Consider the following 13,542-nt stretch of genomic DNA (forward strand, 5'->3'; position numbering starts at 1 on the left):
CGCGAACGTTGCGTGCTACATATTAAGATAAAAAAAATGAAAACCCATAGATCATTTGCGGGCAATGTTTTACTGATGTGAGAGCACGCTGGCAGTGTTTCGAAAATGTAGCGAGATGCATGAGAGCATCTGGTTCCTACTGCGTATATTTGGATTGAGTTAAATTTTGACTCGTGAAGGCAATGCATGGCATATTCTATGTAGGTTAGTTAAAAAATTACTCTAACATAATGTCACAAAAAACAATAAGTCCCTTCATGTAAGTATGGTTAGAGCATGCAAATTATAAATTAACAAAAAGCGGGGATGACCTCAGACATGTCATATCGGCAGCAAAATTTTGACTAATATGCTAGGAGTACGTGGTTGTGGGATGTGATTGATCGAAAGTTAAATTTTAACTTGCACTTAAGGCTAGTTCAAATTTGGTGGCTTGCGGAGGTGGTTGCTGGGATGTACAACCGAATAAAAAACAACTGCATTTGGTGGAGTAAAAATTTAACTAGTGAATACTAGATGGCACTTATCCGTCAAATGATAAAAAGAGATGGATGTGTTGCAGGGTAAAGTACATACCTCTGATAGTGAAGGAGCTCCCTCACACATGCAAATCTCTTCGATCATTTCGTTGAGCTGGGTTTCAGTCATGTCCGTGTCGGGGGGAGGTCTAATGACACAGTGGGAGATGTCTGAAGACTTGAGCACTTAAACACTGCAGCGGTGGTATCGAAATTGGGTTATTAACAAAAAAAAATGTAATGGGTTTCCAAAAGAAAAGGGGGTAAACTATATATTGACAATGAGTTCAATATTTGTAATACCGAACTGTCTTTTGTCGATTGTTTGCTCAATTCCAACCAACTGTTGACAGTGATCGGAGCCAGTTGCGTCGTCCTTTTGGCGCTGTCCAGACAGCTGCTGCGTTGGGTCCTCCACACTAACCAGGCCCTGCTCATTGTCCTGCACATTCTGCTCGTGCTCCCCCTCCGGCACATCCTCCCGCTGCTCCTGCACCACCTCCTGGACGTGCTCATCATGCCGCTGCTGCTTCTCATGCTCCTCCTCATCCTGCTGCTCATTCTCCTCCTCCTGTTGATCCTACTGCTCATGCTCCTCCTCATGCTGCTGCTACTGCTCACGCACCTCATTCTGTCGCTGCTCCCCATGTTGCTCATGCTCCACCTGCTGCAGTTGCTGCTCGATCGTGCTCCTCATGCTGCTGCTGGTAGCCCTCCTGCTCTGGGTGCTCGCTGATTAGAGAAAGATAGCCAGCAACGGGTCTCTCTGTTTCGGTAGCTTCATTCGGGATGACAGCGACCAGCTTCATGTTGTGACCCAGGTGGTTTTTGTGTCATCCTGCCGTTCTGTATAGCGTCAATGACTCGTTGACATATCATATGGTGTTTGTCAACAACGATCATAAATTGTCGCTCTATCTCAACTACGCATTCCTTGGCTTGCTTGTCGTACTCTTCAATCGACTGAAGCAGGCCAACCCTCTGCTCCTTTGGCAACAATTGAAGGTGGGGCTTGATGATGGACGCCATGTTAGGGAATGTGTACGATGGTGCCCTAATAACTTCGAACGCTGCCCCCCACTGCCGCTACGTTTGATGACGTAGCATGTTGTGTCGATTGCGTGCAGCTGCAAAGGAAGAGAGCACCACATCAAAAAAAATGATATATACACAACCGAGAAATAAAAAAACGGTTGCGCGTGAGTGAGTAAAAATTTCACTCTATAAACATTTATATGATACATTTATGAGTTTTTAACAAAATACACTGTAATGCTGAATCACACGGTAAAAAAATTAACACAATGCTTTTTCTTTTGAGCCAGAGTAAGTGTTGATGATGAAACAACGTATTGGACTTACCGGGAGGTTCCCATACATCGGCGCTCCTTTCCCACCAGACTTGCAGTCCGCCGTGACCAGCTCCTCCGCTATATCCTTTGTATACATATGTATACGCGGCGTGAACGACATGTCCATACCTATGTCTCACGGTGGGAGTAAGTTATTCACATAAAACACCTGCGCCACGTTGAGAAAAAACTTTAGTTTGCGGCTGGACTATAAACATATGAACTCAATGAAAAAATTCATCGAGTGTGGTAATGTAGTGCTTGCCGCCAACAAGACGACGCACGAGGTTATCGACGAACTAGGGGTTCGGCGCCAACATCTAACGCTGTCTCTAATGGCTTCAAAAACAACCCTTGACCAATCAATCGAGGCAACCCTCTGAAGATCAGAAAAAACTTAGACGTCGCTCTTCGAAACGTAGAAATAGTTGTCGGTAATAGTAGCTTTGACATCATCACCATCACGAAGAAACGTAGCAGCATCAGAGTCGTCTGTCTGGCTCTTTATAGCTTGGACCAGCTGTTTGACTGAAATGCGGAACTTCGATGAAACCCCCTACTCTTGCGTGATGCTGCCGTGTATGAGTCGCAAGATCTTGTTGGATGGGATCACAATATCCTTCCCACCTAGAGGGGTGCCCATCACAAGGTGTACTATGTAGGGTGTGATTTGAATCGTCCTCTTGTCATCTATGGACAGAAACATTGTGTCGAGGTCGATGCTGTTCATCAGCCATGTATGAGGTCTAACTTCTCAAGGCTTGATAAACTCATTGAGGCCAATGCATCGAGGCCAATCTCCTCCAGCTTTTCAATATGCGTAGGAGACAGCGCACAACAAGCGTCAAACACTATTGCGGCGCTACACCAGGTCAGATTGTCGCGTTTTGCGTCCAATACCTTCATGTGAGGCACGAAAAAAAATTTTCATTCTCTGGGAGGTTGACTTGGCAAAAACATATGAAGTGGTGCATCCAAAACATGTGTTATATGTTAATTTATTACCAGATCCCAAATCATACGCTACTACGCGCTGCATGGTTAAAATGATATGAATATTTGTCTGGAACACTTTAAATAAATTTCCTGATACGTTATGAGCCTCAGTTAAAAGATAACTGCATAAAGACGGTTGCGGTTTCTACCAGTCAAAAGTTTACTCAGTATAACAAACAAATTTCCCATAGACTTCACTCAACAGAAAAAAGATGTGTAATGTACGGCGTGTTGGTGCTTACATCATCGGAAGCTTCGGAACCACCAGAGGACGAAGAGCAGCGTCGCCGTTTAGGATACCTCTGTCCATGGTCGGCCGATCCCTTTGAAGACGATTGTCCACCGCTATACGTGCAATCAGCAGCCGATATGGCGTGAAGTGAATTAAATATGGTAAAACTGAATTACTGGACTAATCATCAGTATAAAACAATAGTAAACAACTGCATGCATGCTCACGCTAAATTAATGTAATTAATTTATACAGGGTTTTCTCTTGAACTTTAATTAATAAATTATTTCTAATGCATTATTTTAATTCAGTTTAGCTAAGGTAAAACTCAGGCCATGACAACAAGATACATTGATCGCATATAAGCTATTTAATAAACACAATCTAATAGATCGGACCGAACTGAGAAAATATTAGATTAAGAAATCAAATGACAAATATCAAATTAACATAGATCAACCAAAGTGGCCGATCAGATCAACCATAAGCTTAAATTGATACAATAACTAGCAACCGTACAACCAGATCAAAAGATCGGACGAAACCTGATCTAGCCGATACGATCACCGGGGCCGGCGGAGTGTAGGACTTGTCCTTTCGCCATAGATACAAGCGACGCAGTCCCACATCAGTTGCCAAGTTCCACCAGTGGTAAACCTCGGTGAGGAGGATGGCGATGCGCTGAAAGTAGTATTTGGTCTGTGTTATGTAGATGTCGATCCATTTATCCCGGGTGTGCATATTTATACCCATGGGTAGATATTAGTCCATGTTAGACACAACACACATTTCTTAAGAGATAAAAAAAGAAAAACATAAGTCCTATTACTCTAATCCCTATTGAATGCAACACATGTTTCCTAAAGATAAAAGGAAAGTTAATCCTAAGCGGACACAACACTTTCCTATGGATAAAAGGAAAATACTAAACACTACCTAATTAATAGATGGAATTAAACTGCCATGCCTTGGTCTTCACGATTACTTCTTAAACTCAGACTCTTCTGGATAAGCTTTCTATCGGCTCTGTTAACGCTGAAAATGACAACCAACGGTTACACACATAGGCCTGGGAATTAATCTTTGACCATTCCAGTGCAAGACCTAATTCTCAGAAATACTGGGCGTGCCAGTCAGTTTGATTGTGTAACTGACAAGATATAGCATGGAAAACAGTTAACCCTGAAATCGCCATCAGCCGAATAGCCGATACCGTCCCAGGACCCTAGCCGATAGACTAGACGATCGACTTTACAAGAATTTCATGACGGTGACCATAAACATGCCCAATCGGTTGAGTCAGAGGCATGATAACCGCTAAATAGATCAACCAACCAATTAATCTTAAAAGATCGGACCTAACCGAGACAGTCTTAAGATTAATCAGCCGATTGGACCACTTCAGTACTTATCACATGTGAAATTGTCAGTGGATACGGGACTAAGTATGGAACTAAAAATAAACTGGAATGCTATACTAATTATCAACATAAAACAATAATAACCTAATCGAACCAGATCTAGAGATCAAACCTAATCGAGACAATACAGATCTAAGCATAATCATACATAAAATCAGATAAATATTATAGCATGTGAATAAAAAGATAACAAACCAGCATAATTCGTCAACTGATTCATTAAACTCAGCCGATCGGAAAGACTTCTATGGACAGATCGTAACAAATATACATAAATCAGACCTAACCGAGACAATATGTAATCTGGTATGATATAACCATAGAAACATGAAGATCGATAAGACTAATAAACCAATCAACAGATTACTCAAGATAATGCTGGCTAGAACTCCAGCAATAAGCCCTCGCAAGTCCCCGATCTAATTTGATGACACAACCCTAGCAAGCCAAATTGATCGGACTAAACCGAGACAGAATCAGGTTAACCCGAATCATGCTAATAGATTAAACAGAAGAACCCACGAGGACTTCATCGAGAACTACTACTATCTTAAACTAGAACAGATCAAAGAAGCAACAGAACTCAGCCCGCCGATCAACTAATCAGGAGACTGGACTTAACCGAGATAGTCCTTTCCTAGTTGATCGACGGGTTTTGATGAGCAAAACTTATATTGCGAAGATGACAAACCTCACGCTGAGAGCTTAAGAAAGTCTAAGGTTTTGAGGCGATGCGCCAAGTTGAATTGATCTGAAGATAATTACAAAGACCTGGGCACTTATATTTATAGTCCCGGGTATTAACTAACCTATCCGCATAATAATCCGTTACTAACTAACTTGCTGAGTTCGGACTCTAATTAAATACAAGAATCTTAACTGAAATCTAAGATAAAGCCTAATTAATCTACACGGACACACAATCAAAACCGAATCTATCTCTAAACCTTGGGCCCAATCGGACTCCAATTCCTATCTGATTCGGACTCCATCGGCTGCAAGCACACCGCATCCAGTTTCCTTCCTCCAGCCGATTCGCTTCTCCTTGTCCGATTTGGTCTTTAGTCGTGCTTCAATTCATAACGACTATTTGCCAAAATCTAGCATTAACAGGTTGATCGTGCCCTTTTTATAACCGAATCCACTATGTCATTGTTAGGACTAATCACGATGAATCTGGTAGTTCGCCCATAACCGCTAGTATGACTATTCAAATAGTTTTACTCTGATCAGAGGTGTACCACTGTACCCATAAAATATGGCCCCACAAAATGTTACCATGCGCCGACATGTCACCACGACACATCGAAAAGGAAACCATCATAGAACCCATCGCATAACCCTCCCTATCCAATCGTACCATACTTCAGGTTCCATCCCTATCTTAGGCTAAGGTAGGCAGTCCTCTATTGTGCCTAAGCAAATCCAGAAGTAGCATAGGTCATCGCAGGACCCATCCATACTCCATTATGCTCACCCTTGCCTAGCTAGGTATGTCGGACAGAGCGAAGCTATATCTCAAGCCCCGTGGTTACCCATTTTGGCTAGTGGTTAGTACTAGAATTCTTCCAGGGTTTCCCCCGAACCAGTGCTTAATTGTCATGGACACGACTATCAAAACCATGCACCACGACCATCCAATAAACAAGTTTTAGTTCCATTAAGCCACGCGGGTTATTTAATCTTAGCCATTGACTAACAATGACTAGACGTTAACTAGTTGGTGTGCCATGAGCTAGTTGAACTACGCAAGGGTAAGCATAACCTAAGCCTAATTCTAATCAAATCACCCTGGTGTGACAAGGTAAATAAATAAGGTTCGACAACTAAACAATAATGCCCATAAATAAAGTGAAATAAAACATGCATATTTGAATATAAAACGTGGCATTTATAAACATGGGACCAATATGATCAAGATCAGTGTGCACTTGTCTTGCTCTCAACCTGAGGAAAGCTCTGCAACAACTTCGAAGTAAATTGGAGCATAGGCGGGGTCGGAATCTACACGACAAACAAAGTACACAAGCAAAATAACTTATAAGTCTACCAAACAGAGCTAGAAACTATTTTTAATGGACTCTTTTCAATTTTCTAGATTTAATGAAATTTGAATTGGCTAAAACGGAAACTAGATAAATTTGCTATGAATTTTGGAAGTTTGCCGTGTTTTTAGACTAAGTAGAAAAGACCTAATTATTGTGCAATTTAAAGGAAGGACGGCATCAGCCAAGGGGGCGCTAACATGTGGGCCCCACCCATAGGTGACTTTGGTCCACTGTGGACTGTGTCCACGGCCGGTCCATGGGCTGACAAAATAGAGGAAGGGGCTAGCTTGGCTCGGCTGGCGCGCAGGCAAGGCAGCGGCGCTGCGGCAACATGACGGGTGGCGGTGGGGGCGATGTGTCACGCCCAAAAATTTACACTAAATTTCTAAACAATAGCATGTATTAAATCTCGGTCCAGAAATCAGTCCGAGTACACACTATGATAAATTAATACACAGTTCCATGACTTAAAAATAAATAAAAACAATTATCTATCGAAATGCAGCAGAAAAGGAAAACAAACTAAACCATCTAATCTTCAGCTTCAGCTGGCGATGACGGCTTCACACCATAGGCATTCTTGATGGCGGACTGAACCTCACTTCAACCTTCAGAACAACCTTCTACTCTGGCACTTGCTCTTTCTCTGATGAGGAAAAATTAAGCAAGGCTGAGTACAAACCACCGTACTCAACAAGTAACACCCAAGAGAGGAAAAATAATGAGTGCAATACGGTATCAAGGATAGGCTAAGGTTAACTTCACAAAACAGCAGTAATTTAGCAAAACAGGTAAATAAAATAAACTGAAATAAAACCATAAAATAACATTTAAAATAATCATCCACTATCCAACATTACACCACGTTGCAACAGGCCTAAACCACTGTCTAGCGTTACATCACACTGCAACAGGGTCAACCCTCTGTCCAACGTTACACCACGTTGCGACAGACCCGAACCACTACCAATGTTACACCACATTGCGCAGGGTCAAACCAGTTCCAAATTAATCAAGTTATTAATGGTTCAACTAATCCCAGTGAATCTATCAGTTCGCCCAATAACTACGGGCACAACTATTCGAATAGTTTTACTCTGCAGAGGTGTACAACTTTACCCACAAGACATGGCTCCCAAGCATGATACCATGCCCCAATGTATCACCACGATACCTCAGTACGGAAACCATGATAAGACCTTTCACTTAACCCTCCCTAGACAATCGCACCGCACTTCAGGTTTCACCCCCTCCTTTACACCAAGTCGGCCAGTCCCCTCTTGTGCCTTGGTGAATCCGGAAACAGCAGAGGCTTTCGTTACACCACGATTGGCCGTCCATACTCCATCACACTCACCCTTGTCTTGGTACGTCGAATAGGGACAAGCTAGATTACATGTCTCACCGTTGCACCCACAGCCCACCAAAAACAATATTTTAGTTATATTAATCCACATCGGGAAATTAATAATGATGAGAACCATTAAAGGTCTATCAAGTCTAATCAATAATTAAATGATAACACCATAAGCACCGGTCCTTAACTGCCATGGGCACGACTCTCAAAACCATGCACCCACAGCCCACCATAAGCAATATTTTAGTTATATTAATCTACATCGGGAAATTAATAATGATGAGAACCACTAAAGGTCTATCAAAGTCTAATCAATAATTAAATGATAACAGGTGAGCTAGTTAAACTAAGCATGGCTAAGCATTGACTAACCCTAATTCTAGTCAAATTTACCCTGGGATAACAATAACAATGAGTGGGAATCAACGGGTATAAAGGTAAATGCCCATTAGATAAATAAAATAAATAGATTTATATGAAACGATGCATGTTTGAACGTAAAGCGGGGATTTTACAAACATGGGATCAATATGTTCAAAGAAGGCTGCCCCTTGCCTTCTTTAGACCCACGAGGAACTTCGGCGACGACTTCGGGAATGAACGACGCTTCAACAGGGTCAAAACCTACGACAAACAAGACAAAACAAGCAAAAACAGACTATAAAACTACTGAAACAGAGAAAGAAACTATTTTTAATAGATTCTTGGTATTTTTCTGGATTTAATGAAACTTGAATGGACCTAAACGGAGACTAGATGAATTAGCTATGAATTTTAGAATTTTAAATGTGTTTTTAAACTAAACAGAAAAACCTTAATGATTAATTGTGCAATTAATTAGAGGAGCTGACGTCATCCTCGGGAGAGTGAGGCTCACAACGAGGGCCATTAGCAGTGACTCAAGGAGAGGGAAAAGAGTATGACACGTGGGGTCCACGGGGAAAGAGAGAAAGAGCTGTCGGGCGGGGCCCACTGACTAGTGAGAGAGGGACAGATAGGTGGGGCCCTCGAGGAGAGAGAGGAAGGATGAGGGGGGTGCCGGCTGACATGTGGGCCCCGCTTGTCATCGGCCCCAAAACAGAGGGGGAGGCGGCTTCGGCCGGATGCAGGAGGAAGGCGGCGGTCGGTCAGGCGAGCGGCAGAGGACGGCGGCAGTGACAGCGACGATGACGACCGGCAATCGGTGGCCAGTGGCGAGAGCGGCGGCGAGAGATGGGCGACGAGGAGTGGGCCTGAGGCGGCTTTGGCCCGGGGAGATGGCGGCATGGCGCGGCCGAGCGGCGTGGAGGGGGAAGGGAGTGGCCGAGCAGCAACCGGTGTCGGTGGCGACGAGCGCCGGTGGCAGCGAGCTCCGGCGAGCGGCGGTGGTCGGCGACCGACGGAGGGCGACGACAACGGTGGCGAAGTGGGGAACGACGGCATGGAGACACGGCCGAGAAGGAGAGGGATTGGGGCGGCGCGGGCGTGCTCGGGTGTGGGCGGAGAGAGCTGGGCGAGCGACGGCCCCGTGCAGCGCGGTGACGGCGTGCGACGCGGCGGCGATGGCAGGGGAGAAAGAGGAGAGGGGAGACCGAGGTGGCGCCGAGCGTGGCCGGGGAGAGGAGGGAGGAGCGGTGCGCGACGACGGCTTGGCGGTGTGGCGCGTGTGCGTGGAGGCAGAGGAGGATGGAGGGAGGGGAAACCGTGCCGACGGTGGCCGGGGACTAGCGGTGGCGTCGGCGCGATGACGGCTTGGCGTCACACAGCGCGGTGGCAATGACCGAGGGGGCCCGCTGTAGCGATAGTGAGGCGAGGGAGACGGCGCCAGGATTGCGCGTCGGCGGCGAACAGCGGCGCATGCATATGGCGGTGGCACATGGGCCTGCGGCGGCGGCCGAAGGGGAAGAAAAAGGAGGGAGAGGGTAAGGGGTTGCTCACCGGCGGCGCGAAGGGTAGCAGCGAGTCGGCGTCGAGCGGGAATGGGCGATGACGCGGCTCCGTGACGGCGACCGGCGGTGAGGCGTGAGCTTGGCCGGTAGCGGTGAGGCAATGGGCGTAGCGGCAGCTCGGGCACATGTGGAAAAAGGCGGCGGCGGCTCAAGGAGAGGCGGATTAATAGGTGTCGGCTACCGCGCGTAGGGCAGGGAGGTCGTTTGCGCGGCGGCGCGTGGATCGCGGCCGGCGGTTGGCGACGGCGCGTCCGACGCGGAGGAGGCGGGGGAGGTTGTTAGCGGCGGGCACGGGAAAGGTGGCGGCGCCGGGAGAAGCGGGGGTGGTGGTTACGCCGGGCGACGTATTCGGCGGCGACCGGCGCGAAGAAATCGGTGTCAGCCATTGTACCGGCGCGGGGGCGGGGAGCACTAGGAGGCGGTGGCCAGTGGCGAGGTGTGGCTGGGGCGAGCCAACACGGCGGCGTGGCAAGGTGGTGCAGACGTGGGCATGACGCGCGTGAGGCGGCGGGGCAGCGCGGGCGCGGCGGCAACGAGGCGCGCGACGAGGCAGCAGCCATGGCGAGGGCACGACTGGCACGGCGAGGGGCAACGCAGCTCAGCGCGACGGCGAGGCATGGGCACAGCGGCGCTAGCGCGGGCAAGGCGGCGACCGGTGGCAAGGTGGCGGTGCGACGCGGCACAGGCGAGAGCGCAAGCATCGGCACGGCAGCGCTAAGCAGCACGACGATGAGGCGGCACCGCGACACGGTGCGGTGGCGTGGGCGGGACCGAGCGGCGGCGAGGCGAGCATGCGATGACCAGCGAGCGCACACAGAGAGGTCGACGCGGTGGCAAACGCGCAGGCGTGTGCGGTGGTGACGGCGAAGAGTGGGCGCGAGGGCACGGTGCGGACAGAGGAGGGAGACACCTCCGATAGGTGGGCCCCAGCTATCGGGAGGGATGTGAGATGGACTTCGGGCGCAGATTGGGCCACAACCTGGTTCGGCCCGGAGCGGGAGGGAAGAGAGAGGAGGGATGCGGGAGTGAGCAGGCTAGGGCGGACCGGCCCACATGGGCGAGAGGAGGAGGCCGCAGAGAGGGAGAAGGTGGAGTGGGCTGGGCCAGAGGGGAGAGCTGGGCCAGGAGGGACAATGGGGACTTGGAGCACGGGTAGGGTCGCGGCTCGATAAAATTTGCGAACAGCACAAGTATCCGCATAATAGATCCAAATCGTGCACGAATTGATGATTCATACGACGAATCAGAACTGAAACGCGAACCTATGAACTGTTAGCGGAACAGCGACATGTTTTAACGACTAGTTAAATAAAGATTTAACGACTCGCTAAACTGGAAACTAAACAACTTTAACGTAAAAATAAATCTACACGAACGAAATTAAAGTCCACACTGTAGATCAATCTCACGCTAGCTAATTAGGTTAGAAAAGCTAAGCAATCAAAGGGTAGATCAAAAATAGATTGATTCGCATGAGTAAAACGTACGCGAACCTGAGATTTGATGGAGAGATCAACGATGGATTGCTGTTGTTCCTCGCTGTTCAGATAGGAAACGTGAACAATTAAACCGTAGATGAATTTAGATTGATTCACAAGAATAAAATATATGCGAACCTGAGATTTGGTGGAAAGAAACCGGCAGACGGCTGCAAACAGGGATGCAGCAGGGCTGCTAGGGGCTTGCTGCGCAGCTGCTGGATAGGAGGCGGCTCGAGGAGCACGGGAGAGGGAGACGGGCAAAAGAGGTGAGGCTCTAGGGAGTATTTATAGGGGGAACTAGAGATAAATCTAGTTATCCATCTCCTATTAAAAAGGGATAGATAAGGTTTTAAAGGGATAAGAAATAGAGTCATAATTAATTGGGATTAGTTTTTATGTGAGAGTGGAGGTGGTGGGGCTGTTCATGGCAGGAGGGGAGGGAGATCGTACACGGGGGGTGAGGAGGAGAGGTTCGGCCAGGAGGAAAAAAAAAGATAAAGAGAAACATGGGCGAGTGGGGGAAACTGGGTCCTCCCTCCTGTTGAGGGGAAGTGGCCTATGGTTGTGGGCGAGCGCGTGGGCTCGTGGAGGGCGTGGAGACAGCGGCAGGGACCGGAGGTGAGGGATGACAGGTGGGCGCCACCTATCATCCTCACCAGCGGAAGATGGTGCCCGGGCAGACCTCCCGGGCTGGTGGGCCACGGCATAGGTCGGGCCCAGCACAGGAGAAGGGGGAGAAGGGGAAAGAGGGAGCAGACCGGGCTGAGAGAGGGAGAGGAGTTGGCCGAAAATGGCCCACTGGCCAGGGAATGAAAACAAAGGGAAAAAGAGATATTTTACCTCCTTTAATTGCTAATTTTTAATAAATATTTTATCCATTTTTCTTATACTAAAATTTCACTTTAAATCTTGTTAATATTTTTCATGCTTTAAGAAAATTATAAAATATCTCAAGAGGATTTGATTTATTTAAATTAATTCATCCAAGGTTTTGCTCCTGAGTAAACTTTAACAAATTGTTCTCGGCGATTTATTTTAATTATTTAGACTGGAAGCACAACTTCGGGGTGTGAGTGTGACTGCGATGCGGTGCATCGGCCGTCAGTTGTCAGGCGGGTCAGGGTTAGAGGCTGGGAGCACCCGAGCTGGCGAGGGCGGCGAGCGGCACCGGTGCATGACTATTAACGTCATAATTTGGATAATTGCCGTTGAAGATTACACTGCGATTAAAGACCAGATCTGATAGGAAACAGGGCAATTGAATAGAAGACCAGGCGGAATACAACTCGGATTCAGCCGATGGAGTCTGGAGCGGATAAGAAAAAGAGTTGGATTGGGCCTAGAATGTTACAGATAGATTTAGGAATAATCAGAGTCCATGTAATTTAATTTTATCTATTAATTATAATTAGTTTAGATTTTTCCTTTAACTCTGAGAGAGATAGAGTCCGATCAAGACTTGTGTGTTAGAGACAAAGTCTACATAGGAGTTTGTTATTTCTTTTTATCTATTAGGAGTCGTATGTCTTGTCCAACATGGACTAGCGTACACCCGATGGTATAAATATGTATGCCTGGGGTCATTGTAAATCACCTAAACATCAATTAGATCAACAACTTTCGGCACATCGCCACCCTCCTAATCGAGGTTTCAACACCAGTGGAACTTGGCACCTGACACGGGTTGCATCGTCTCGATCTCTGGCGGAGGGGTAAGTCCTATGTTCTGCTGGACAAGGTAATTGTATAGGCTAGATTAGAATTGTCTTGGTTCAGTCTGATCTTCTAATCTGGTAATGCGATTGCTAATTATCGTATCAATTTTAGCTTGAGTTACTTCGGTATCTTGAGTTGATCTGGTTGACCACTTTGGATGATCTACATTGGTTTAATATTTTCTATTTGACATATTCAATCTCGTACTGTCTTGGTTCGGTCCAATCTAGTATATTACGTTTATTAGATGGTTTATATAAGATCAATGTATTTTGCTTATTGTTTTTTCGAAGTACCAGCCGATAAGCTATCAATCATCGGCTTGGTAGCAATCTAGATATGTTTAGTATCTATCCTGACATTGCGCGTAATCTTGAACTGTCTCGGTTGGGTCCGATCTTCTATGATTATTCTTATTAATCTAAGCTAGATATTTTATAGATTTTGGTTGTTTGTTACTTGTCTATATCCGATGATCTTTGTTGATTTATAT

The sequence above is a fragment of the Oryza brachyantha genome, chromosome 10, assembly GCF_000231095.2.
Source record: "Oryza brachyantha chromosome 10, ObraRS2, whole genome shotgun sequence".
NCBI lineage: Eukaryota > Viridiplantae > Streptophyta > Magnoliopsida > Poales > Poaceae > Oryza > Oryza brachyantha.